Genomic DNA, 27,865 nt, shown 5'->3' with positions numbered 1-27,865 from the left:
TTTAAACGTCAGAAGTGGATAATAAAGAGGGACGGACTGTAGATGTCGCCAATTAGTTTAATGCAGAAAGCTGTAAGATGTGCACAGTGGGTCTTACATGTGCTGTGCAGATGGCAGAACTTATGAAAATTAAGTTAGAATTTCCTAAGCATAGGCGTAAGTTTGGGTAGGGAAATTGTATGTGTCGGAGATTTAGTAGGTCATAAATTTTAGTGTTGTGGAAATAGAGTTAACAATCAGATAATACCAGGCAAAATGAGAGTCATCTAGAGATGAAGCACTGTTGAACGAGATTAGTATTACTGGTGCTACTAAATGACCTAGTGTCGGGGAATCCCATTTTGGGCTGATTGCGAGATATCTTCTGGGAACTGAGAAGGAAAGGCAAGAGCAGAAAAAGAATCAGTTGAGATTTAGAAAGGTAGAGATATGGTAGAGTAATAGTAAATTCGTTAGTTTGTCTTTCTATATTATTATATTTACAAATCTTTAATCAGAGACTACCTAAATATTTAAAACTTTTATAAATAACGTTGTCGCGCAAATCTTACAATTATTAAAAATTACGTGCTGCATTGCTGCTTTTCGATTAAGACACAGTGGCTTCAAGTCTCAATTAGGTAATCTGGATTGTATTGATACTACGATAAGTTAAATTTTTATGTACGCCTCTGTTTTTTTCTCAGGCCAGGGGCGCATCAGTTGGTTCTCTGAAACTACTTAGACTTTTAAACTATGAACAGCTTTCATGCAAATCTTATGATTGGACGGGATGTGAAACGCCGCGTCTGCTTTTTGCTTAAACCAGTAGTTTCAAATCTTTTTAGATGTATCAATACTGCTCACAAACCAGTGGCGTAGCTATCACCTAGTTGCTTAAAAATAATTAGACCATGCCGTTACTCGACTTTTTTATGAAAACATTTCATAAAGGCAATGCTTGAGACGATGGCTTTAAGTCGCAATTTTATCAAAGATAAGTGCGTATTTCCACTATGGAAACGAGATATATCCGTATTATAATACATAATCAATTCGTGAATGAAAGGAAATAGGAAACCTCACAAACACCGTGGTAAGCAAGATTCATTAAGGACTCATGAAAAACAGCAGGTGCATTCATATAACGCGAACATGACTACATAACGCTAAGAATATCATCATCCCTCACTACAAGGGCTGTTCAAGTTGAGTGACCGTTCAAGACTAACCGAGCGACACCTGTCGGGTGTTCTCTTAAGTTGTGGAATTTGACATTTTTTAACAAAAAAAAAACAAATGCAAATTGACATGGCAGCGCATTTATTACTGATGTAGTGGTTGTTGGAATTTCATACATAGTACGTGATTATGTTCGTTACCGTTACTACTGTTACCACAAATGTGCTTATTTGACTCATTTGGCTTTTACGCACATTTATTTTTACTTCTACAGGTCATTTGGACGAATTTAATCCCGCTTTTGACTAAGCAATATTTTAGCCGCAAATCAGTGAGGCTCAAGGTATTTATTATGCAGTTTTCTTTGCCCCACAAACAAACCCTACAACAAATTCTCAAACGAGGACCTTTATTAGTAATTTGAGTATATTCTTAACCAACAGGAGATCATGGTCACCATCGACAATCACCGCAACTCCGTGTGACCCATAATGCAGTCAAGCATACATTCGGCCCGTACTTCCTATGCAATTCCACCGCAAGAATATCCTCCGGGGGCTCCACTACGCAGGCCCAAGACATTTAACTCTGACCGGACTAGCTGTTAGTGCCGTTCCTATAGATTCTTCGCTTTACCGGGAGTCTTTGGAAAGTACAACTTTTCAAGGGGCCACAATTGGGCGCGCAAAAAGAAAAATCAGGGGTCCCCTGTATGGCGCACATCGCCCAGCGGGCCCCGCAACTCGTCACGGTCCTTCGAGCCGGCCAACGAGTGTGCGTCAGTTGGAATCCAGTTTTGCTCTGTGAGTAGAATAAGGAGGATCTTCGGGAGACGAGAATTGTGCGTCACAGTCGGTTTTTGAGGGTTCCTCACTGAAAGTTTGAGTGATTTGGTGATTGGAGACTGGGAAAGGGTGCCCCCGACCTTTTGGATACCTCCGGTTTTAGAAAACTGCGGCTGAGAGGTAAGAGCGAAGTTTCGACCTCCTCCAGGAGGTGAGGGTATATTTGAGGGTTATCATAGTGTAGTGTACACTACAGTGAAATTTCTAGCGATTGATGTCGCATCGAAAGCTACTGTGTGGTCCTTCATAGTGCATGTACAATGATACAACAGAATATAACACGCTCATTATGTGGGTCTGCCTGCGCTAATGCGGTTCCGTGTTCTGGATGTAGAGGAATTCAGTTATTGATGTTTCATAAACAGGCAGTGAAAGAGGCAGAAATTTACCGTTCTGTGAATAGCCGCAGTCATGTTCCTTGCAGAATTAAACTAAATGGGAATTTAAACGGTTTGAAGCTGGTTAAGAGATATCCAGGAATGAATCGCGCTTGAGAGCCCGATTGTACAAGTAAGGCTTAATAAAGCTCAACTTAAGCCTTACCAGCAATAGTCTTGCTTACTCGTACAATCCGGCCTTAAAGGCTCTTCATTTAAAGCAGCCCAAGGGCCAGTTGTACGTTCACAGTTCAAAAGTCAGTTGAACCCGAAGTGGTACTTGATCACCCCATAAGGCTTTCGTTTGTGACACTCGGTAACAGGAATTTTACTCTCATATGGTGGTTCAAGTACTAGCTTTGATTTAGCTGAACCAACTTTTGAACCGCGATTGAACAGCGGGGCTTAAGGCCTGATTGTACAAGTAAAGCTTAAGCTTTGCTCTAGTTAAGCTTTAGCTCAGTTTAAGCTATAAGGAATCTATTGCTGTTGAACTTGTAGCAGTAACCTCATTCATATGGGGAGGCTTGAACGAGCTAAAGCTTAAGTTGAGGATATAGCTTGGTTGTACAGTTAAGATTCCTATATCAAATTGCTGATAACTTTGCCAGCAACACGCATTTTCTTTATTTCTATGGAAATAGTGTCCTTGGTAAATTTACCAGGATTCTGATATATTGGCCTTGGTAAATTTACCAGGATTCTGATATATTGGCCTTAAAGGAAGAAAAGGAAGTGACTGCAAATTGCACATAATTCAACCAACTCTTCAATCATGGCTTCTTTAGTGTTTTTAAAGCTCTCTACACGAACACTCTATGGGAAGATTAAATAATGGCCTGCGACTGGTCACAATATCGCTCATGGTAGCCATATGACCATTAAAAGCCTTCAACATGGACTCAAAATCATAACTAAACAGAAGGTTGACACATGGTCAACGAACCAAGAATCACAGGTGGATATGTGCGAAACGGAATGAAATGCTCAAAAGCGCCTTAATTGGGCACGAAACGCATCTTTGAACAAAGCTCTTGACACATACAGGGTGGCCCAATGAAAACTTTGCACCTCGATTTTCAAGATTCAAAATGAAAATGTGTAAAAACGCTCGGACCCGTCGATTTTTGATTCGACAGGAACAATTTTTTTATCATATTTTCAACCCTTCGATTTCACTCCTGACAGTTATCCCTAAAATGTTTAATGGGAAGGGGAGTCGAGTGATACCTCATTTTAAAGGTAGTTCTGCCCTGATTATAACTTTCAAGTTTGAATTGAAGTCACTGCCATTATCCCCGTTGATATGACAGTTTGCGAAAATCTGTGGGGGAAAAAAGCTTTTAGGTAATAATTAATTTATCACAATAAGAGCTGCAGTTTTCAAAACGAGGGTAAGAAGACCTTTAAAAGTGAGATATTTTAGAATCGTTTTGACGGAGGTGAGTTTTATCCTCATTCGTATAACTCATGAATGCTACCAAATTACACCTGAAATATTATGTAACATAAGACAAAGCTTTGAAGAAAATTTATTTTATTGCCTGAAGGTAAATGGCGGTCATTTCCAGCATTTAATAAATTGATCAGAAAATTGATGTGAACAGTTTCTTTTCATTTACTCACTTTACAAAAAAATTACAAATAAAGAAACGTACCCCTTTAAATTTAAGGGCTAAAACACACCTCTGTCAAAGCGATTCAATGACATCTCTCTTTTAAAGGTCTTCCTACTCTCCTTTTTAAGTATGAAGCTTTTATTGTGATAAATTAATTATTACCTAAAAGCTTTTTTTCCCCCACAGATTTTCGCAAACTGTCATATCAACGGGGATAATGGCAGTGACTTCAATTCAAACTTGGAAGTTATAATCAGGGCAGAACTACCTTTAAAATGAGGTATCACTTGACACCCTTTCCCATTAGAAATTTTGGGGATAACTGTCACCTCTGTTCAAGGGCTGAAGTTGAACGGTTGAAAGTGCAATAAACATTGTCCCCGTCGAATCAAAAATCGACGAGTCCGAGCGTTTTTACACATTTTCATTTTAAATACTGAAAATCGAGGTACATAGCTTTCGTTGGGCCACCCTGTATCTAATGCATATTTTCATCTCGTTAAACAATAATTCATTCTGAATTGACACAAACTATAAGAGTAAACATAACGGTCTCAGGTGAATAATCGCTATTTGTTATAAAGCACCTCCGAACCTCTTTCATCATATAGCATATTGCGTAAAAGCAGCATTACAATGTACCTGTATAGATTATGCAGTAATGGTTAATCTAACCCACATCTCTGTGGAGTTTCGTTTTTATTTAAAACATTTACCGCTGGTTATTGACCCAGTGTGCTTAACTGCATTATTTCAAGCGTTTACGTGCAAAATTGTATTAGATCAAATGGTTCAATTCCTCAACCAACGGGCTTGAAGGTCCAGTTGCATCCGCCTTCAGGTCTATTTTTACGCATTTCTGGTGAAATGATCTCATTTTTACACGTCCTGTACACATAATCTTTTAATCAATAATATTTATCATTTAAGATTTTTATGACGGCCTTTTAACAAATCTGTTGATTCACCACGTGTGACACAGATTATACTACGTAAATTCTCATCTGAGGAACGGATCTCTCTGTCTGAGTTATTAATACACTAAATTAGCGTCCCACATTGCCTAACAGAGGAGATGACGAACAAAGGAAAAATAATAATTGGGAAATCAGGTCAAGATCGCCAGTTCCTTTGGATTGCTTCGAACATGGAGATCTGTAACACGAAGGACTTCCATTTAGAGTAACTTGGACTTGAATGGGTTCGAGAAATAGGAAGAATTTGTTCTAATCTCCTAAGAGACTGAATATGAGGGTTTCCCACATCTTCTTTGAATATAAATGTAAATTTCACTCTTTTCACAACAAATAATAAGCAATAAAACGGTAGTAAACATGCTAAACTTGCACTTTAGTACTTCGTGGGTCATGACGATACCGTAAATCGGTAATAATCAGATTTAGTGGTGTCTACAAAAGAGAGTCAGGAAGTATTCACTTACGAAAATAAATCGACAGTTCTGTGCCAACATATGACGTTATTCTCCAGGGATTCCAAGCCCCCTTCTTGGGACATCATACTAATTCAGTAAATATTATACAAATGAGGAATAACATAATTCGCTAAAAATGATAAAATCCTTCAAATGCTCAAGAGCCAGTGCCCTCCTAAATTGATTAGTAAATCCCTCAAAAAATCCCCCAGTGCGTGTCTACTGAATGTTCTCTGTGCGTAAGAAAATCTTCCAAACACTTAAGATCAACCTAAAAATAATGGTGCTATCTACCACTCAAACCGTGCCAGGGTTTTTGTTCACACCATCTACGTATATTTAACTACAACTTCGGCTCTTAATTTTCCTGGTACTTTTTTTGACGGGAATATCTTCAAAAAGACACCCTGCCTGGTGTTCTAGCGTCCGGGTAGTGTGGGCGTCACCGAGGCGCCTACCCACTAAGAGCCTCGGGTTGACAAGATTCTTCTCCAACTCCTGACTATCCCTAAGAGACATCATATCAGGGTCGAAGAGGACTGCAAGTTGTTACTATCTAATCAACTCGTTTTCTGTTAGTTGTCCCGCGCTCTCGTCATCTGATGTGATTTTACGACATTGTTGCCTGCAGCCCCTTTAAGTCACTTCTTTCCTGTTTAAGTTCTTTTCGTTCTTCATGTGATTGAGAGGGCCTTCCTGATGGCTTCACGCTTCCCCATGCGCGATTTGTGTCCTTTCAAGTTACGGAGCAATGTCACTCTTCTTCCTTCCAATCATTGTGTCTACGCCCTTCTGGTCCTATAGCGTAATATTACCAAACCTGGTGTATGGATCCGGAGAAATATTTGCTTTTTTCTTCGGAAATGGAAATTGTTTCTGCATGTGTGTTAGTCCCATTTTCACCTGAGATGCCTTTATTTGCGTTGTGACATCCATACTTCTTTTGTGTACGGCAGTGCTTGGGTGTTTGGTCCCCTCATCTTTTTATTTTGTTCTTCTATGGCCTGTTCTGTCTTACTTGCCCTCGAGGACTGGTTTCTGAAGTTGCAGTAGGTCATTCCTTTGGCAGATTCGCATCCAGACACTCCTTGGGTTTACTTATTGCATATCCATCCTTCGGCCTTCTGTCTTCCTCCAACTCCCCGCAACCGGGGGAGGACGCATTTAGGGGTCACCACGTGGAAGTGCGGATTTGGTCACCGATTTCTGGTACTAATTTAACAGAAGAAACAGCAAAATTGTGAGTAAATGTGATAATTATTCGTTGAGTGAATATCAAATGAAAATCCCGTTAAAAAGATAAACATTTTGGAATTCTTCACTTGTTTGTATTAGTAATGTTCGTAGTAACATGTATTTGAGGAGTTTGACAAATCAGAAGATTTCGTTTTTAGTGTCTTAAAGGACTAGATGTTAGAGTTTCCCACATCACTTTCTCATACATTAGCAAACTTCATATGCTCTCTTAAGATAAATAACCAATTAGGTTCCCCGGAAAGAAAGAACTGATAGCACAAAGATATGAAAGTACATGCTAGAAAACCTCGTTTCCTGTAAAGGAATCTTTTCATTCTTCTTCTTCATTCCATTTTTTTAAATTATCATGACAATACACAAGCACCGTGTGAAATTCTTAAGATCAAACATTTCAACAGAAAATCTACTAATGAAGAGGCATGGTAAAATACATGAAAACAGGTACCTATATGCTCACCTTTCACGGTAGAATAATACCGAAAGAGATTCAGATTTTTTGCCTCGAGATGGGTCTAACCCCATGTGCTTTTTCAGGTACACAGTTTTTTAAATTAATTTGCTTTTTGTTCAGCCATATAAAAAAGCAATGAAGGAGCAAAGAAAAATGCAAATTCTGCGCCGAAGGATTAAAAGAAGGCATATCATACAGAAAGGAAAGAAAGTGTGACCACTGCTACACATTAAGTCACTTTTTAGCGGATAAAGCATGTCCAAAGTTTACGAGACAACAGCAAATCCAATTTTGATATGAAATTATCTATAAAGCAGGGTGTCCCAGATTTCATGATCAAGGCTTCGGAAATGGTTAAAAAAGCACGTTTGAAGCTGGGTTTTTTATATAAACCTAACATCCTAACTTTTTTGTTTCTGATTTACATGGTGATCAAGGTTAGCATGTTTTTTTTTCATGGGATCAAGGTATTTTTAAAATTTTCCGTATCGAAGAGTTTAAAACCAAATTTGTATGACATCCTTGGTTTCTGTAATATATATGATTGAGTTTCAGAGATCGATTACAGGCGGTTCAAAATATTTTAAAAAATCAAATTTGGGGCAAAACGATAACAGACACGAAAAAATATTAAATCGCACGTCATGAATTCCATTTTTCCTTTATATGGGATGAATCTTAAATAGGGATTTTCCTTATAATATGACAGGCCTTAAAAAATTAAGCAATATCTTTATGTAATATTTTCTGGAATTCCCAAAAACAACAGAAGTATGGACCTATAAGAAAAGTAAAAAAAGGTATAGGGCTCTATAAATGATCAATTTTTTACTGGTGGATAGGTAATAATGGACCAATAAGATGGCCCACGATATCATCAGACCTAAATCTATGTGATTTTTATATATGGAGGGTTATATCAAAAGTTTGGTGTTCGTGAATGAAATTAACACACTGGCAGAGTTGCATGATCAGGTAAAAAATTCCGCAGAAATAATTCTACGAAAAAGATCTCTTCTAACAGTATGTATAGAGTCATGAATAAGAGAAGCGACAATTTCAAACAAACCTTTTATAGTTAGTCCTGGAATGAATAATAATTAAAAGTTGTTATTGCAAAATTATATACATATAAAGGTTGTTATTTATTAAAACTTTCATACGCGCATGTTTCGGTTGTTTCTGAGATTTCGAAAAAATGGTACATAAAGATTTTGCTTAGTTTTTGAGGTCTAAGTCATGTTAAAAAGATAGCCCTTGCTTATGACTCACCCTATATTTTCTTTATATCTTTATATATCTTTATATTTTTTTACTATTTTATCACTCTGTATCTGAAAAAAAAATAAAATAAAAGCGATGTTCACATGAGCAAGAAATTGTGTCTGTGAGCAACCAACGTTAGAGCATAATTTTCTCCTTCTATCCTGATTATAAGTCTTGATCATAAAACTTAGGATATTCTATATATACACTCAGTTCCGAACGACATACAGGAGGTCTCAGAATAACGCGCCTATATTTCGGGGGTTGGCTCTTTGAGATAAAATAAGAAAAAAGATCCAATCGACATAGATCTATTTAAGGTGAGGTCTTTAACTTTTACGCAGAAGTAAGTACAAAGACTATGAAATAAAATTTGCAAGCAAATCTATTTTACTGCCATTCCTCTGGCTGCAATTGGTTGTCACAGATAAATAGAGAATGAAATTGAACATAAATAGTCGCAAAATAAAGCCGATAATTGAAGAAATTAAACAGAAAAATTAGATTTGGTTTTGGGATGCGAGTTAAAGTGAATATATGGAATAATTGGATAAAAAATTATAATAATTTTGATCGAATTAGTTTTTAGAGGAAAGTCACTATTTGCATGAAAGGATGAAAAAACTTGCACATTGATAAAGCAGTTTTCCATAAGATCTGAACAAATGCTAGTCCAGATTATGAATAAAAGCTTGCAAGGAGAAAGATTGCCAGAACAGAGGAAATAAACGCGAATTGTCCCATTTCGCAAACCAAATTCAAATATCGAGGAAGCAAAAGGCTATAGACCTATAGCTCTCAATTCCTGCATAGGAAAAATATTTGAGAATATCCTTAATAAAAGCAGAATTGAATGGGGAAGAGAAAGCAGAGAAGTTCTGCCTGATATGCAAATGGGTTTTAGTAAAGGAAAATAAAGCATAGATTGTGCATTAATATCAACCATAAAGCTGTAGAAACATTTTTAGGAGAAACAAAGCACATTGGTAGTATTCTCGGATATATCGGCGATATATAGCTTTCTTAACATACCAACTGTATAAATATGTAGAGCGCAAGGTTTTTTTTTTCACGAGGAAAATCTTCAAAAGACACCCGGCCTGGTGCTCTCGCCGCCGGGTAGTGAGGGGTTCCCCGATAGCACCAACCAGCAAAAAATTCAGTCTTTTTTTTTCCGTGGCCTGCGCCGACACCAGAACTGTCCCTAGGGGATAAGAAGCGTCAGTCCCATTCGGTGTTTGTTTTTGTTTTTTTTTAAATTTAATCTACCGAAAAGTGCAAGTTTCTATTTCATTTCGGTTGACTCTCTCGTTTCTCTCTTTTCCTTTGATCGTGATATACAGATAGTATCACTGAATCGGTCTCACGTTATTTTGTTTTCCATCATCCCTGCTGACAGGCTTTCTGGGGTCGGTATTCTCACGCTAATTTCCAGTCTTTCCCTGTGGTTCTGGAAATCGGAGCATTGAACGATGCAGCGTTCTGCAGAATCTATGACGCCGCAGCGCTTGCACTTCGGTCCGGCTTTTCTTATGCGGTGCACGGATTGCCTGAAGCTCCCGTGACCGCCGAAGGGCGAAAGAACTGTCTTTTGATAGAAACATTCACATTCTGGACGGCGAAAGGAGAGGGAAACACAACCGATACGACTGAAGAAAGTAGGGTCAGGACTTCCCCAAGGGCCCTCCTCAGTACGCTGCTATTCAGCATATACACAAGGGGTATACATTCGATTGCAACTGAACAAGTCAAGGTAATCCAGTATGCGAATGACTTAAGTTCTAATAGGACATGGTCCAAGCGTGAGCCACTTTTTAATACAGAAAAGTCGAGCAATATAGCTGAGATATTAGAAGGAATAACGGGGAACAAATACCATTGACGTCCGAATATAACTACTTGGGAATGATAATAAAGAATATTCTCCCGGAGGGTCCTCACATTCAACATATTGAAGTCATGAAAATGAATGTGCCCAGGACTTTAGTTATTTGGATGCCAGAGTAGGAACCTAGTGAATAAGGATCTACTCTCTGACTAAGGTACAATTTGCAGCACTTAGGCTGCACTTATGATGTGCACCAAGAAGAAGAACAGATGTATTTCATTTTTAAATCTGAAGTAAATAAACATCTCAGAGTCCACTTGTGATCAAGTCATTTGCGACATCACTGAAGGAATTTGATTGCTAAAGTACCCCTGAACTTGAAGTAATCCGTACTGCCTTGATTTTCTTGGTTTTTCAATCTGACCTAACATGTACCTTCTTGATTACCTACAAAACTTATAATCTGAAACTCAAATAGCTCAACTCACCAATAAGTTGGGCTTTCTAAAGGTTTCTCTGAACTTGAAAGCATGAATTCCAATCGTGTTTTCCCGCTTTTGTATATGAGTGCTGCACTGTTTAGTTTTTTTAAGCGATTTCTATTTGATTTAGAGCTCCGCTAAAGAATGAACCAGACGCTCGTTTTCTGTATTTTAAAGTTGGTTCAAAGCAGTTTATTCTTGTTAGGAAAACGTGTATAATTTAACGCAATAAATACCCTCTAGTACGTCAATGCAGATGGTATTCAACGACCTTCTCGTTCGGTTAACGTACTTTACTACCGCGCCAGGTACTACAAAACATACTATAAAAGCCGTACCAACGGTCTCTCAAGAATTTCGACTATTTCGAGGAATCCGATCTTGAAATGTGTTGTTTTTCGCCGGTACACCGCGTGTGTCAATTACACCTAAAAATCATCACAAACAGGTGATTAGTAATAATATTCTTCAGAGAAATTCTCGAGCGAAAACACCCACTTTAGATTGCTATGAAGTGTTAAATTAACGAACATTCAATAAATAAAAAGGCAACCTGTTGCAACGGAAGTCGGCCGAGAGAGAAGTATAACAGCTCTGATAAGCTCATGCTGAAGACGTTAATGAATTCGAACCGGTTATCCAAAAGTTCGTTAAGATTAGCGATAATGTGATGAAGTTGAAAGTATATTGACCATTACAGTTGTTTACAAACATGGGTGGATACGCAAGCTATTTTGGATGTGCAGAAGAATGGACGAGCAGACTTTTTATCCCAGTTCAGGTCTAGGCACTATACAGGGTGCCCCAAAAGTATACTGACAAACTTTAAAGGACGGTGAGAGATATCAATACAAACTTTTTTTGTTAAGTAAAAGTATGTCTGCAAATGAGTCGTTTGGGTAGAAAAAAGGCAATAAGGTTTTGGTCATTGTAGTCACTTTGTCCGTGTTAGATGTTGTTTTATTGATAAATAAACAATGGCTTATAGCCATTCAAAATGCTGACCCTTTGCTTTAACACAAAGATGTAGCGTCGGTTCATTGACTCGCGGACCTTATGGAATATTTCGGGAATAGCTTCTAGATGTATGTAATTGGACATTATTCTTGATGAGAGATCTTCCTCATTACGGATAGGCGTTTCGCAGACCAGAGACTTGAGATAACCCCAAAAGAAAAAATCCAGGGTGTTGAGATCAGGAAAACGCGGGGGCCTGGCTACAGGACCTCCTCTTCCAATCCATCGGTGCAGTTCTTTAAATGGGAAATTAGCATACTTTTTAAGAAAAGAAGTTTGTATTGATGTCCCCACCACCGCTTAAAATTTGTCGGTGTATACATATCTGGGACACCCTGTATTCTGGAGAGGTCTTGGACGCTGCTTCTCGCGGTCCTGGATTTCGTGGAAAAGTAATCTCTGACACGCAAATAACTAAAAATCGATTGAGCTTCATCCCAAAGGCACTTCATTTGCTTAAAATTCTCACGAGAAGAATTGAAATTCACTTTTCATGCGACAACCAGATCTAATACGCCTTTCGAGTGTTCCTAATGGGCATGCACGCTTCACTTGTCCTTCCTTTACTGAATACGAATTACGTTTCGTCATTGTGTACAGCAATGACATTTGGCATTATTCAACGTGGGATTATGAAGATTTAATATCTTGATTTGCACCACTTTGAAAATGCGGAGAATTGACATATTTATGTGTGTTTTGTCTATTAGATCTCGTGCAACAGACAAAGTTTGAGGTGCCCCAAATCTAGAACAAAACCCGTCCAACTTTTCGCCAGTATCGATCTTAATAATGGCGATAGTCTGCCATGTTGGTATCGTGCTAACTACGAAACTACATTAGTGGATAAATTCCCGATGGAAATACGTTTTCACGAATTTAATTAAGGCAAACGCTTCCTGTGCAATGAAATATCCGAGCTTTTGTTTAAAACGTTTACACATAATTTACTGTTGCAGTAGTGGAATTTCGCAAAATGCCTAAAGTGCAAGAGGGTGGCAAGTAGTATTATTCCGCGATACCCATAAATCACGGCATATTTGTACACCTGTAACGAGAAATTACTTGCAAGGCCCCGATTCATTCCGAAATATCTTTTATTGAATACGTGTCCGAGCAGGCAATAATGCCGGCTCGTAAATCACCCCCGGGGTGTTACCGGGTCTGACCGAATAAAAGCTCTTTTTATTAACGCTAAACTTTGAGAAAAATATCGTTCATCTTCCCCCGCACATCCATCTCGTCTCATCCCACTCGTCCTGTATTTACTTTGGGTGTGGACCATGAGAAAAATGGTTGCCATCACTTTCGTTTTGGTCCGTCCGTGTGTAACTGCACTTAAGCCGGTTTCTTGGAAGTCTGTTTGGGGCCCTTTTTAAAATTATTTGTGTGGTAGGCACATGTGTAAGAAGCTTCTTTATATTGTCGGTTCTGTGTAATATTTAATAAAACTATTAAATTCTAATTGCTGTAATTACAGATTTGTAAGCCACATTGTAGTAACGAGAATAATAAGGGTACCAATGCATTCCTGGCTGCATATCTGCGGCGTCATCCCTGATCGATTCCATTACCTTTTACGCGGGCGCCATCTTTGCAAAGACCAATGAACTTTTCAACAGCAGTTTTGGCATTTTTGTCTGTTTTCATGACTTTCGCCTTAAAAACGATAGCTTCCGTGCTGTATCTTATCTAGTTAAATCTTTAGATAACTCCTGAATTGACTTTTTGATGTTTTGCAGTCGGTAATTGCCACATTTATTAATCGTTGTAAAGACTGTAGTAGCTGAATGGTTTGTAGATAAATGATATGAGTTGCTTTTTCATTATCGTATAACGGATCAGTCCTGTTTGGCTTACTCGGGGTTGTAATACGTTTATCCCTTTGGGAAATTGATTTATTCATGTATCATTAACTCACTGAGGTCAGTTATAGTTGTGTTCGATTTTCAGTCATTTTCCTCCGTTTACTTGAATTTTAAAGAAAATTGATTTGTTCTTGTTGAAATATTTCGCTCCTTTTGTTTATTCTCCTTCGGGCTCTCAAGTTCTGTTTTCCCGATTTGAATAAGGCTAGAGATTTTCACATTTGAACAAATTCCAAAAATACACGGGGTGTCCCATTAAAAGACTCGAATTTCACAAGTCCAAACAGATCTCTCTCTATCTCAATATCTCGAAAAGAGATAGACGAGAGAGGAGCCAAATATTACAAAAATATAAAGGGCTCCATTAAAAATCCTCGTCATTCACATGTTCAAACAGGTTGAAGTACATTTTATCAAAAATTCATGGCTTCTTTCTATAAATATCTGAATATCTTAGAAAGATATGAAGATGGTTAGGGGCTATGTAAACGAAAGTTTTTGCTTCTTGAACATAGCAACCGAAGATTGAAAAAAATATACAGGTGTCCTATTAATTCACATGTCTAAATAGGATGAAGTAAATTCTAGGAAAAATTAATAATTTCCCTTCATAAATATCATAATATCTCGAAAAACGATTGAGTTTGTTATAGTATATAATGGAAAAGAAAATTGTTTATTTGGAAAAGTGGAAAGTTCTGTACCAAAAATATGCAAGATGTTCCATTTAAAATCTAGAGTTAACGCTTCTAAACATGATGCAACAAATTTTTGGCCCTTTGGTACCGCGTTTTATCTGATTATTTTGGTACTTTGGAAAATATTCAATGTCGGTTCATAATTTAAGGTTCATGAACCGGAACTACCTTTTCATTTTTTAGCGTATCGTACTTGCTCAAGGGAATAGTGACCGGATATCCTGCAATGCAGCCCTTTTACGCTTACATCCCCATGCATTCTGGGTGCTGTTTTATGGAGAATTTTAATCAGGCGTTTATCCCCGCGGAATTACCGCACGTTACGTCCAAAATCGTTGATTAAAACGTGCCATTAAATAAACAATGCGGATACGAACTGGCGAGGTATGTTTGAAATGCATCGGCCAATTTCAATTTTGCCAGCCTTTTTCATCAAATTACGCGTTTTCCATGAATTGATTGCATTGGAACTGTTGCCGATATTAGTTGCAACATTTTTCCGCCTGCAAGCAATGGGCCGTGTACACACACAATGGCTTTTATGCAATATAAAATTTTCCGGCTGCAGGATAACATGACTGCACATAATAAACGTGACAAGCCCAAATATAATTAACAAGGCAACAATGAATATTCACAGTTTCGCAATAATAGTGAGAGATAAAAAGAGCACCTGCAACCGCGTGTTCTATAGCAGTTAACGACCTCAGATTGTTATTTAATAATGTGAGATTTAAAAAAATTTTAATTAAGCATTCGAATCTGTAATTCTCTCATTTGTTCAAGACTGGTGTGACCTCCACTTTCCCAAAGTTTAGGGTAAAAATCCCCCTTGACACCAGCCGGCGTTGACACTTACAAGAGTAAATTTCACTTATATTTAAAGCTCAGGGCCGTATTTCCAGCATTAAATCAAGCTCTTCATTTCCCGAGGCACGTCCCAAACAACAAAGACTAGACGACCCAAACAAGAAACGGCTTTACTTTACAACTAACAAGAACGGGACTTTTAACTCGCTGTTGCATCACCGGACTCCAAAACCGGACTTTCGATTTTGTTTTATATTAAAGTCCCCATGTGCGTTGTGATATATCGCCACTGAATATTGAGCCCTTAATTTAACACCGATCGATAGGCCTATTAGGCCGGAATCCAAACAGCCCTTTATCTATAAACAAGGGCAACTATGGGCCGTCCCCGGTTGTTTAGTGTAGCCCCCGCGTGTAACATTCAGTGCCCTTTGGACCTATTTAGTATTCCGCAAATTACAGGGGAAGGATGTGGGTAGGTACTTCTGATCTGTGATCAGTTTTATTCAAGCATTAAATCATTGGTTGTTTCACTGGGTAGTGCTAGAGGGAATTTCCTAAGACTTCATTAATATTTAAATCGAATTGATGATGACTCTGCCTTAAATTTCACTTAACTAGTCATGAGCTTAATCATTTTCTTGACAAATTGCCGAACGAATGTTCCTATAAATCAGGGACTGGATTATTGAGTTTAGGAGGTAGAAGGGACTTGACCAGGAGTGATGTCACAATTAAGTGTCAAAACCCTTTTGACTTAATTAATGATGAACTTGTGGACCCTCTCCAGGGTTCCAGGATTATAAATATAAATGTGTTTCAAGTTTTGATTTGTAACAAATATCTCAGAACTTACTAGATTTGCGAAAACAGTTTAAATGGAAAAGTTCTAAAAGGCTGACAACAGTATAACATATATATATAATATAATCCTTAAATACATGGTGATTCAAATATGCAGGGTGCATCAAATTTGCGTTTAATTGAGATACTGATTTCTAAAATTTTCCAACTACTAATTCATGCTTTCAACTCTTCTGGTTAAGTTTTACGTAACATTTTAATAAATTTTGAGACATTTGCTGGAAACGAAAATCCGAAAATCTTTGTATAGCACATTCCTAAGTCCTTATTTTTGACTAAGTAAATTTTCTTTTATACGGAGAACCACTTTAATGGTGTCAGAATTGATCCAAAGGGTTAATTAAGCTCAGTAAAAAAATCCCAGAGAGTTATATTAAAGACAATTTCGGTCAATGGAAATTGTGTAAAGTTAGTTAAAAATTCAACATTTTCACCCTATTATTTCGTGTTATTTGCTAAAATCAGATCAGTTTGCGTCGTCACATTGTTTGAATTTAACTCTAAAGTTGAGAAAAAATGTTGAGAATTCTCACTCTTAAAATGATTATAAATTCTCAAAGTTGCCTCTATTCTTCTCCAAGAAAGACATTTCTTCCTGAAGAAGAATTTAGGACACCTTTTTTTAGAGACATTATAAGGGCAAACTTATTAATCTGCTGAAATTTTTACCTTTTGATGCAAACAAAAACCCAACAATAAATCATCTTTATTAATAAAATTTTGCAAAATCTCGCAATTTTCGTTAGGAATTAGGTATTTTCTCCAAGTTTGTATTATTTGGTAATTGAAACATTTCTGCACAGGTGTGTTTTTACCCTTAACTTTGACTTATGAATCCATGTGCAAAGCGGTACAAAAGGGAGAGACTGAGAATTCTCATATTTCTCCAAGCAAGAAAATTTTCGTGATCTTATAGTTTTCGTTAGGGATAAGTTATTTTCTCGAAGTTTCCAAAACTCGGTAGTTAAAACAACTTAGCATAAATGCGTTTTTACCCTAGAATTTTGTTCAGAAACCCACTAGTAGAAAGTTACAGAAGGGAAAGATTTCAAGAATCAATCATTTTATAAATTAATACATTTTCAAACTTCATAGCTTCATTGGAAACTAATTACGTTCTGGAGCTTTGCAATGTGTTGTAGTGAAAACAATTATGAATATATGTGTCTTTATCCTAATATTTGATCCAAAAGCTTATATGTACAGCGTTACAGAAGGGAGAGATTTCAAGAGTCAGTACAACTCCCCAGTTAATCCAATATTTAAAAGTCTTGTAACTTTTATTAGAAATAAGGCGATTTCTCGAACGTTGGATATTATGTAGTTAAAAGATCTCTGCATGGACGTGTTTTCATAAAGTTTGATTCAGAATTCTATGTGTTAAAAAATACAAAAGGGAGAGACTTCTAGAATTGGTACAAATCTTTAATTAATAAAATACTCAAAATTTTATCATTTTTATTAAGAGTGATGAGAATAACACTATACAGAGGTTTTTTTCTCTGAATTTCGGTCCAGAAACTGGTATATATAACACCATTGTAGGAAGAAAGTTCAAGAATCAGTAGGGATATTTCTCTAATTAAGATCAATGTTATGGGAATCTTGGAAGCCTCAGGCATAAACATATTTAAATCGGCTTTTGTTAAAAGTCGCACTTTAAAAGTGAGTAAAAAATTGCAAAGCATCTTTAAGATCAATTAATAATCGGATAAATGACCCTAAAGATAAGTAATTTGTCGCGTTAAAAATCTCCCTTTTTTGGTTAGTTGAGTTTAGGAAAAAATTGTTAAAACTGTGCCTTAAAGGTTAATTTAAATTCCTATTTTTTTAATACGGGCGTTGTTTTTTTATTACATTATAAAACCTTAAAAAAATCAAAAATCCATTTTCTGGTTAAGTAAGTTTAGGAAAAAATGCTAAAATGTGTTTCTGAAGTTAATTTGCAAATTCCAAAAATTGGCCTTAAGGAAGGCGCTAGTAGTCAATAATACGTCCTTATAGCCGAGTTAGTGAAAAATTTGAAAATTCTCCCTAAAGCTCCACCTAATCAAAAATCTCTAACACCATTTCGCTGGAGGTCCCAAAGAGTCACCCTTAAGAACCATCCGAGTCAATAAAAAATTCATCCTTTCAGTGAGTGAAAAATCTCGTAATGCTTAAAAACACCTTTACGAGGGGTTTATTATTAATCTATGAGAATTCTATAATTTACTTTGTCCTAAAGGAAAATTGATTTAAGTGGAATGGACAGTAGTCAAAATCTCCTGTGAGCCATGATTCAGAAAACGTTCTCATTAAATGATAATAAATTCCTAAAATTAAGCACTATAATCATATAATATATTGTTTGTTGTGATCTGTAGCTGATGTACATTATCCAATAAAATACTCATGAAACCCAGACTGGCCCTAATGCTTTTGCTTGAAACAGTCCCCATCAAACGTATAAATGTCAAATCCATCAAAACCCTGAATGTCACGATCTCTGGATGCAATTGTTGGCATAATTCTGGCTTCAAGTATAGGGTGTCCACACAGGGTGTCGTCGTTTTGTTGTGGATCGATAGACTGCCGCCCGGCCGCTTTGTCGAGGGTGCGGTTTCCAGCCCCTCAGGGTTCAAATGCCACAAATTGGACGGATTGTTGTACAATATTGCAGTTCAAAATGTTGAAGCTTCTTCATACTCAAAGTTTTCCATCAATCATTGAGACTGCAATTTGTCTTTGCCCCGTATATTGTGATAAAGCCACTATTACGTAGAGTTGCCGGCGTAAAAAGCGTTGTTTTTAGACCCATCTTTGTTTTATCGGTTCCTCGAACTTGATTTGGGTGGTAATGGTCAAGGGATAAAGGTAATATTGACTTGCAAGGTATGTTAATGACGATAATAAGTGTAGCTATGTATTCCTGGTTGCATATCTGAGGCGTGATTCTACGCTGGCGCCACATCTGAGGTGAACAGTGAACCTGACAGCTCCAATATTGCCACCTTTCAGCAATAACACGAAGGTGTAATTACAAACCATTAAATTTAGCTTCTTTCCTGGGTACAATGTTCTAATTAGACTCTTAGATAGTTTCTTATTAACGCTTAAATAACCATAACTTCAGAATTTTTTCCTGAAACGAAAATTGTGTTATTTCCACGACATATCTCGTTAAGAGCGCGTTCTCGGCTCTTCTTTGTTAAATCTATTTTCGAATTTTAGCCAGACAATTTTTCTCCATTTATCGGCACAATAATGCCTCGGCAGATGCTACTTACAGAAATCTAACTTTCTGTTCCCGTTTCCGGTTCTATTAAGGGCGCCTCAGCGTTGCTTTCCATTCTCTTTGCCTTTTTCGAGCCGAAATGAATTACACTTTCGACTTTTCAGATGATTTTTCACCTTGTGAATATAGAAATGATTCATTTGGTGCCAGAAGTGGTACGTATACAAGAGAGAGAAGTTACTGAGAATTGAAAGGGACAATGCCAGATATTTATAAGAAAAATATGGAATATTTGCAATTTCTGTAATGAAACATATTCAATTATTCTACTTTTCTGACTTTGCGTATCTCCAACCACATGACGGTACACTTTTTTATTAGCTCTACGATTGTGATATTCAGTGACTTCAGGTTAGTTATCCATTCCTGGCTTTCCAACGTCATTTCTGGCCGTGACTGATCAACTTCTCTCTTATTTATCGGGATGTCTCTTTATTTCTCTTTCTGTACCTCGCCTCTTTTACTAGAAATCTTCTTTTCATTGCAGTTTCTTAAGTTTGTCCCAGCAGCCTTCCAATTACGTATCCACGCGCTCCACGATCTGTGTCTAATTTTTCGTCTTCCTTTCCAGCTGTGACCATTAAAATGGTCTCTATTTTATCGCTTTTTCTCTTTAATGCTTATTTATTTATCTCCTTCTATTCTTTATCACACGTTCCAGTGCATTGTTCGATTTCATACTCAGGATCTTCGGGATGACACCCTGACTTTTTGCTTTCTTTTTCAGCCGTGACAGTTCAAATTATCTCTTATTTATTTATTTTTTACCGGTGGTTTCGTTATTCCTTTGCTACCCCCAATAACCACTACAATGTTGTAAACTTCTTCCGGAAGCGTTTTAATGACATATTCAGGTATTTCACGATTTGGGCCTGATTGTCCATTTTCTTTTTCAGCTCTGGCAGTTTAGTGTTTTTCTATCTCTTCAATTTTTCTTTTTTTTTCTTTTCCGTAAACTGCTCAGTCTTCGCCATCACAATTTTCAAGTCGCAATTTGCCCAAATGGATTATCAATTACTCCAAAATCTTCCAGAAGTATCCGATCAACTTTGCTTTTTACCTACGAAAACGCGCTTGTCGTAGAATCACTTTTATTTGAAATGAGATTTCAATTTGCTCATTTTCCAGATCTTTTCCAGAAATTTTAATAATTGCCAGAACGAATGGTAACGCCATGAAAAAGAAGGCACACCATATGTATAGTTTTATACGGGGTAAACTCATCTAGGAAACGCTGGAAAACTTAGTTTCTTCTATCCAAAAGGCATTGTAACGTTTTAATAAATCTGGCACATCTACTTGTGCTTGGAGAATGAGCCAGACCCAAAAGCAAAACGGAAGGGCCTCTGACAATTCGGAAGTTGGCCGAACTCCTTATATGCTGGAAAGCTTATTCAAAAGCCAGTTAGTTAATTAGCGAAGTTAAATTGCTTCGTGATCGCGTAATTAATGTGTGTTACATAATTGGCCAACATTAATTGTAGACTTTCAACTAGAACCCTATCAATTAAGCCCCTGTTAGCCCCATCAATGGCGGTAGGCAATTAAACGCTTTTAACCTAATAAGTTTCGATATACGAGTAATAATTGCGTCTCTAATTGTAAATATAACGAGTTTTTGGTGGGATTAATGCAGACATCCGACGTTAAGCTTTATTGCAGCTTACAGCAGATCCTCATCTGTCTCCTGCTAATGTAAAATCCTAATGTTTCCTTTATCTCTCCCTAGTTAAATGGAACCTTGGAAAGTAACCTGGGCGTGTCACAACAGTGTACGTGCCAATGTGGACGTTAGGGGGCCCTTGTCCCTCAAAACTCAGCCTGCGGAGGCTAATGAGAAGAATATACTGGGGCGCATTAGTAGGTTTTTGCGTCCGTCATTCTGCTATTTGCAGCTCCTGCATATTATGCTAAATTCTTGTGAGGACTCGTTCGAAACCTCAAACTAAACACATTTACAACTCCCATTATTCAAAGGAAGTTACCAAAACTAATTATACATTTATTATCCAAAAGGTGACTTGTACTACATTGAAACTTCCAAGTCGAAACTTCCAGGAGTTCGTCAATAAGTTATGGCCCAGAGGGAAATCAGACCGACTTGTCATTTGCCTAGTCCTATCTGCCTGCAAAGAGAACAATGCTTATACCCGGTGACATTGTAATATTGACATCCTGTGTTTCCTGACAAGATTTTCTAATGTTATACAGGGTGTTTCATTGAAAGTGAAACAAGCGATTATCTCCGAAACCAAATTTAAAATTTAAAAAAGTTTCAAACAAACATTGCTTGTTATGAAAGGGGATGTCACATGCACATAAGTATATTTTTACTCAGGGTCATTTACAGGACGTTTCAAAGCTAATTTTTTTAAAAAAGGAACATCAATTTTTTTGGTACATTTGCAAACAACTTAAAAAATTAAGTATTTTTTGCTGGAAAAGTTCTTTCTAAAACTTCTCGTTTTCCAGGTATGAACAAAAATTGAAGTGGCCCATTTCAAATAACAAAAGACTTAAATTACGAAAAAATTCACAGATTCTAAAAATTAGCTCAAAATCATAGTAAAAATGATTTTGAAACATTTATCAGTCGAACAAAAAAGCCATGTTTTCACTAAAATGTATTCGTAATTTTTTTGAGGGGGAATCGAATTAATTTATAAACTTCAAAGGAACCTTTAAAACAATATTAATTATTTGTTTCTTCAACTAACGTTGTTAATTTAAAATTGAACAAGTGAGGACTTTTGTAAAGAAAACAAAATTTATGGTGTTAGCTTATAGAGAAAATGATCTAAACAACGCTGAAGCTTATCGGATTTATGTACAAAGATTCCCTGAAGAAAGAGCACATAGTTGTCGAACTTTATATCGAATAATCAAGATATTTCTTGAAAGTGGCAACGTGGAGAAAAGTAAAAAATCTGCACCAAAACTGCCACCAATGAAAATAGCCAAATAGCTATTTTAAGTTGTCAAGAGATTCGGGCATTTTGTTGGCAAGTGTGCATCACATTTTAAAATTGAATAAATTGCGTCCGTATCATGTTTCGCTCCACTAAGAATTACATGGTAACAATATTGAAAAGCGGGTGCAATTTTGTACTTGGGCTAGGGAAAAATTAGATCTGAACGAAAACTTTTTCTTCAATGTGCTTTTTTCTGACGAATCCACTTTCACGAACCATGGGAGTTTCCTGAAAATGGATAGGACATAATGGTCCAGTGAACTGTCCACGCAGATCACATGACCTGACCCCATTAGACTTTTTTTGGGGTTATCGCAAAGAAAAAGTGTATGTTCAAGTCCCAAAACGTCCGGATGATATGAAACACTGCATTACAGCAGTTTGTGGAGCAATCGCTGAAGAAATGCTTGGAAATGTTTCGAGATCGTTTATTAAGAGAATTGGAAAATGTTTTCATACGAAAGGTCAACATGTGGAGCATTTGTTCGGTTGATAAATATTTTTAAATAATTTTTACTATGAGCTTGGATTAATTTTTAGAATTTGTGAATTTTTATTTTCCAATAATAAAGTTTTTTCATAATTTAAGTCATGTGCTATTAGAAATATGCCATTTCAATTTTTGTTGATATCTGGCAGACGAGAAGTTTTAGAAAAAACTTTTCTAGCAAAAAATACTTAATTTTTTAAGCTCTTTGCAAATTTACCAAAAAAAAAATGGGTGTTCCATTAAAAAAAAAAACAAAATTAACCTTGAAATGTTTTTTTAAATAACCTTAAGTAAAAATTTGCTTGTGTGTCTTGGACGTTCCCTTTCATAACAAGCAATGTTTGTTTGAAACTTTTTTTTTAATTTTAAATTTGGTTATGGCGATAATCGCTTGTGTCACTTTAAATGAAACACTCTGTATTTCAAGAACTCCAAGCAAGAATTTGTTAATTTTTGTTGCACGTATCCCTGCTGTTTTAAAGAAAACATCTTGTATACTTGCAGATTTTCATACCTTTGATTTTCTCTAGGTGGTCTGTGTAATACTAAGCGTTTTTCTATTTATTAATTCGTTCTTAGCAACTAGTTTTAAGCTCATTATTCAAGATTTCCAGATATTTGAAACTTCTAAGTCTTTCGCACATGCAATGCATCGCAAAATTAACGCATAATTTTTAAAATTGAAAAATCTGCCTTCAAAAATATTTATAATGCCCGCACTAGTAGTTGAAAATTATTTCTTTGTGACTTAAAACTTTTTCATAATTTTTATTTGTAAGATAACAGTTGTTTACAAAATATTGAAAAGTGCTGTTTCAGCAACTTAAGCTTGAAGTTTGTATACTTCAATTAATTTCGTTTAGATGGTGTTTTTAGAGCATTTTGTGAATTTAAAATTTTGTTCCCAAAGAAAATGGCTCAAAATGTCCATAAGAGGAGAAATCTTACGCTGGAAGAATATGTAGCTGTTGTGGCACTTGCGGAAGTAGCCACAAGTTCAAATCACACTGCGGTTTAAAGTGGCACAATCTACGGTCTCTAGAGGATTCGCGCGGTTTCGGGATACTAGTAGTAATCAAAGAAGACCCGGACAATGGCGACAAAGGTTGACAGCGGATAACTAAGATCGATTTTTTTAGCTGAAATCTACGTCGATTCATTACAAGCATTGCACTGTAGCAGGAGTTTTCTCGTCGATATCACTTTCGTGTCAGTCAAAATACAGTGTGAAGAAGATTGGCAGAACGCAATATTACTCCCTATAGGGCTGCCAGCGATCCCCTGTTGACCGTAGAGCATCGAAGACAACGTCTTCAATTTGCCCGAGAGCAGCAAGATTGGGGTGATCATCAATGGGATCTTTGCGGATGAGTCTCGATTTTGCCTTTTTAGTGATAATCGTTGTAGGAGAGTATACTGATGTCCTAGAGAGCGATACACCCAGTACAACATTGTCGAAACTGTGAGCTATAGAGGTGGATCTGTTATGAAATGGGGAAGCATTAGTTTGGAAAATCACACGGACTTAGCTGTGCGTCAGAATGGTGTTTGACAGCTCACTGATACATAAGAGATGTTTTAGAACCCTATGTGGTGCCAAATGCCCCATTTATCGGTGATAAATTTTTATTGATGCATAATAATGCACACCCACTCGTGACACGAGTAGTACAGAATTACCTTCAAGATGTGGAAATTCAAACGTTGCCTTAGCCAGCAAGAAGCCCTGATGTGAACCTCATCGAGCATTTATGGGACAACATAGTTCGACAAGTTAGAGCCTTGCAGGTTTTCCCTAGGGACTTAAATGAATTGTTATTGAGGATCGTGGAAATACTGGATCAAATTAATCAAGTTCACATTAGAACCGTCATTTCAAGTACGTCAAGAAAATGTGAAGCAGTAATCAGAGCAAGAGGGGGTAATACCCGCTATTGAAAATTCATTAATTTGTTTGTACAAATTAAGAAATAAATATTATGTAATTTTTAGGTACGGCGAGTAATCATTTAATTATACTCCTTATCGATTCCGTTAAGCTAGATTTATTGAAAATGGTCATTCTTTGTTAGCAAACGTAAAATCTTTATTCTAAAATGATAACTAAAATGCGTAAAAATGTAATACATGCGTTAATTTTGCTGTGCAGTGTATATCTGCTGTTTCATTATAAATATCCCGTATATTTCTTGATTTTTGAACTCTTTTTTAATTTTCTGATTTTCTATGGGTGTAACTGTGTATTATAAGTTCCTGTATGTTTTTTTGTATCAGATTTTTTCAGGTCAATATTTAAAGGTTTAAGCCATTTGAAACTTCTGAATTTTTCATACAGATTTCTGTTGTTTCATTGACAACGCTCTACATACTTTGTGATATTAGAAGTTTTATCCCAAATGAGAATAATTTGGTAATCTGAAGTATATCCTGTAGTGAAAGTTTCTTTAATTCATGAAATTTAGAATTGTTTATTGAACATTTTGTGAAACCTCGTGAAACTATTTCACATTTCAAGTGAAATTCTTGGCGAGTTTTCGACCGTCAATGTGAAATCTGGGCCATTTGATGTATTTAAACTTCAAATAGAACTTTAGGTCTCTGTTTTTGAATTACATAAGCAATTATCCTTTTGTGAAACGCGTAAAAAATTATTTTAACTCTCTGTGAAATCTTGAATTTTATTTTAAGGTTTTTGAATAATATGAAGGAAATTTACGAACTTCAACTTCACCTCTAATGAGTTTAACACCCAAGTGAAATCTGGTATGAATTTTTCAATTTCAGTGGAAATGTTCAGGGTGCTTTAGAGTTGTCTGTGAAATTGAAAATTAATTTTCGAATTCCTTTTGAGATTTACAGTAAGTAAATCAATTCAGGTTTAGCTTTCAGAGAGTTTTCGAATCTCTGTGAAGTCTGGAATTAATTTTTGAAATTCTTGTGGCGCTTTCTCTGCTTCGAGCGAAATCTACAGGTACTCATCGACGTTTGCTGGGAAATCTTGACCTTTTGGTAGAAACTGAATGAATTCTTTGAATTTTAGTTGAAATAATCCTTGGGGAGTATTCAAACTTCTGTGGCACTGGAACTACCTTTTCGGTTTGTTGTAACATGTGGAAGAACTTTCCAACTTAAAATGAAATCTTCGGCCAACCTTTGAAATTTTGGATAATTTAAGAACTTTTAGTAAAAGTAATGGAGTTAGAGAAACTTTTTCACCTTCTTGCAAAAGCCGAATGAGACTTTTGACTTTATTGATCAGACAGTGGATATTTTTCTTATTAGTACAAGTCAATTATGCAAAAAAGTAAGTAAATTATGTAAATATGTAAAAAAGTAACAAAATTCTTTAATATGAGATTCTTCCTGTGTAGAATTGATTCCAAATATATGAAATTTTCAAGGTGAGATTTTTAGATTTCCAAGCTCCTAAAACACACAGATTTCTGCCATTTTATTGCAAAACATCCTGTATATTTCTTGGCATTTCAAACCTCTGGTTGACCATGATAATAATTCTCTAATTTTTTATTCCTCCTGTACCTAAATGTCTTAGACTATACACAGGCTTGCTTCCAACATTTTAGAGGACTTGTACGCTCCATAAAGACCACTAATCCTGCATATGCCTAAAAACCAAACACTGGTGTTTTTTTCTATTACCTAATTATTCGGGGTTTATTTCTTTTTACTGCTGAGATGAAAAGTAGCTCCAGTTCTTCGGGGTTTCGAGTTATGACCCTTAATGGCCCTCCAGTTATTAATTATGCCATTAAGGGTCAAATTATGGTCCGCAGTGGATCTCTTCTGTTCGGATTCGAGACGGTTAATTGCAGAGTTGGAAAAATATCCCTTAATGAGGTTGAGTTTAACTGAGAAGATTTTTTATGGTGAAACTTCATTTTAATGACGATTTTGTGAGAATTACAAATTTCACGATTCGTCGGTTCAAAGCCATTCAGCGTGGTCGGACCGTGGACATGATTAATGAACCCTGCGATAGGTAAATTTAAATCAGGAATTATTTGTTTACTAAAAATGGATGCCCGCAAAATGAAAGGGCGTCATCAATCACCCAGTATTCGATAAAAATCGGCCACTTTTGTTAGTCCGGCTTGTTAATACACTATCCGCACCGATATGAACCCTTTGTTTTCGTATAAGGGTGATATATTACGGCGACTGCGAAAAAGGGGTTGGCAAAATGAAGTTTCAAGTAACAATGCCCGTATTAAAAAAATTAATGGTCTATTACAGGAAAAGTTGCTAAGCTCAGGTATTTTGTGCTCCAACAAAACAATCCCCCTTTGGGAACTGCTAGAATAACCGAACAGAAGAAAATTATTTGATGATTGGATCGCTTATTAAGCAGATTTGCGGAACTCATAGTAATTACCAGTTGTAAATTTACATTTACATTTACATTTGCAGCAACAAATAACCAAGTGCCACTGAACGTAAATTATTATTTAATTTGGAATCGAATGGGGCCACAAATAACTCTTCTAAATCAACCATCAGTCGTTGTTTTACCAATTAAAGCGCTACATTGATTTCAATCTGTAAAGAATTTTTAAGGGAACTAACATATAAAGCAAATGGGAACATTTCCTGACCGCAGGATGGCAGAAAATTGCAAAATCTAATTCAAAACGCTGACCCAGCCCTTTTATCAACCCTTAATGCATCCCGCTAGGAACGTTACTAAATATATCACGGAATGAAATTATGACTGGGTGGAAATGCGAGAATCTGACAGTGGAAAATTCGCTTTGGTTACACGAGAGACACGGACCGCATTAAATTTTAATTCAGAAAAAAAACCTTGATGGTCACTTTATATTCACAACCTTCGGAGGCCAAATTAAGGTCCCGACAATTTCCGGTATAGACTCTTTAGCAAGAGTTGGCGGTCAATTAAATGCAAAAAGTTCCTCGGGGAGAGTGTAACTGAGTGGAGTGTGTTGACCAATTGAATTTCAAAGAGCCCGAACCTTCCCGGGAAACTGTCCATAGGGATTTGAGAACTGACGTTTTAATTAAACAGGTGATTTTACACGGAGATTCGTGATTTATTGGGTTTGAAGCCAAGAGTGCAAGAAAGGGACAAATTTCGTGGGAAACCGCTCCCTTCATCAAAGGTTTCAAATAAAA

General features: G+C 36.6%; 1 protein-coding gene across 1 annotated transcript in view; it reads left to right on the top strand.

The window, feature by feature from the left end:
* The first annotated feature begins 1,970 nt into the window (after positions 1 to 1,970).
* The window catches only part of tutl (turtle), a 58,895-nt gene continuing 33,000 nt past the window's right edge, over positions 1,971 to 27,865 (top strand). Inside the window, exon 1 of the mRNA XM_066388959.1 lies at positions 1,971 to 2,126. The gene's annotated coding sequence lies outside the window, so the exon portion shown is untranslated. The remainder of the gene's footprint in view (positions 2,127 to 27,865) is intronic.

The sequence above is a fragment of the Euwallacea similis genome, chromosome 4 (assembly GCF_039881205.1).
Source record: "Euwallacea similis isolate ESF13 chromosome 4, ESF131.1, whole genome shotgun sequence".
In the NCBI taxonomy this organism is placed as follows: domain Eukaryota; kingdom Metazoa; phylum Arthropoda; class Insecta; order Coleoptera; family Curculionidae; genus Euwallacea; species Euwallacea similis.
This window is presented reverse-complemented; position numbering and strand designations above follow the sequence as displayed.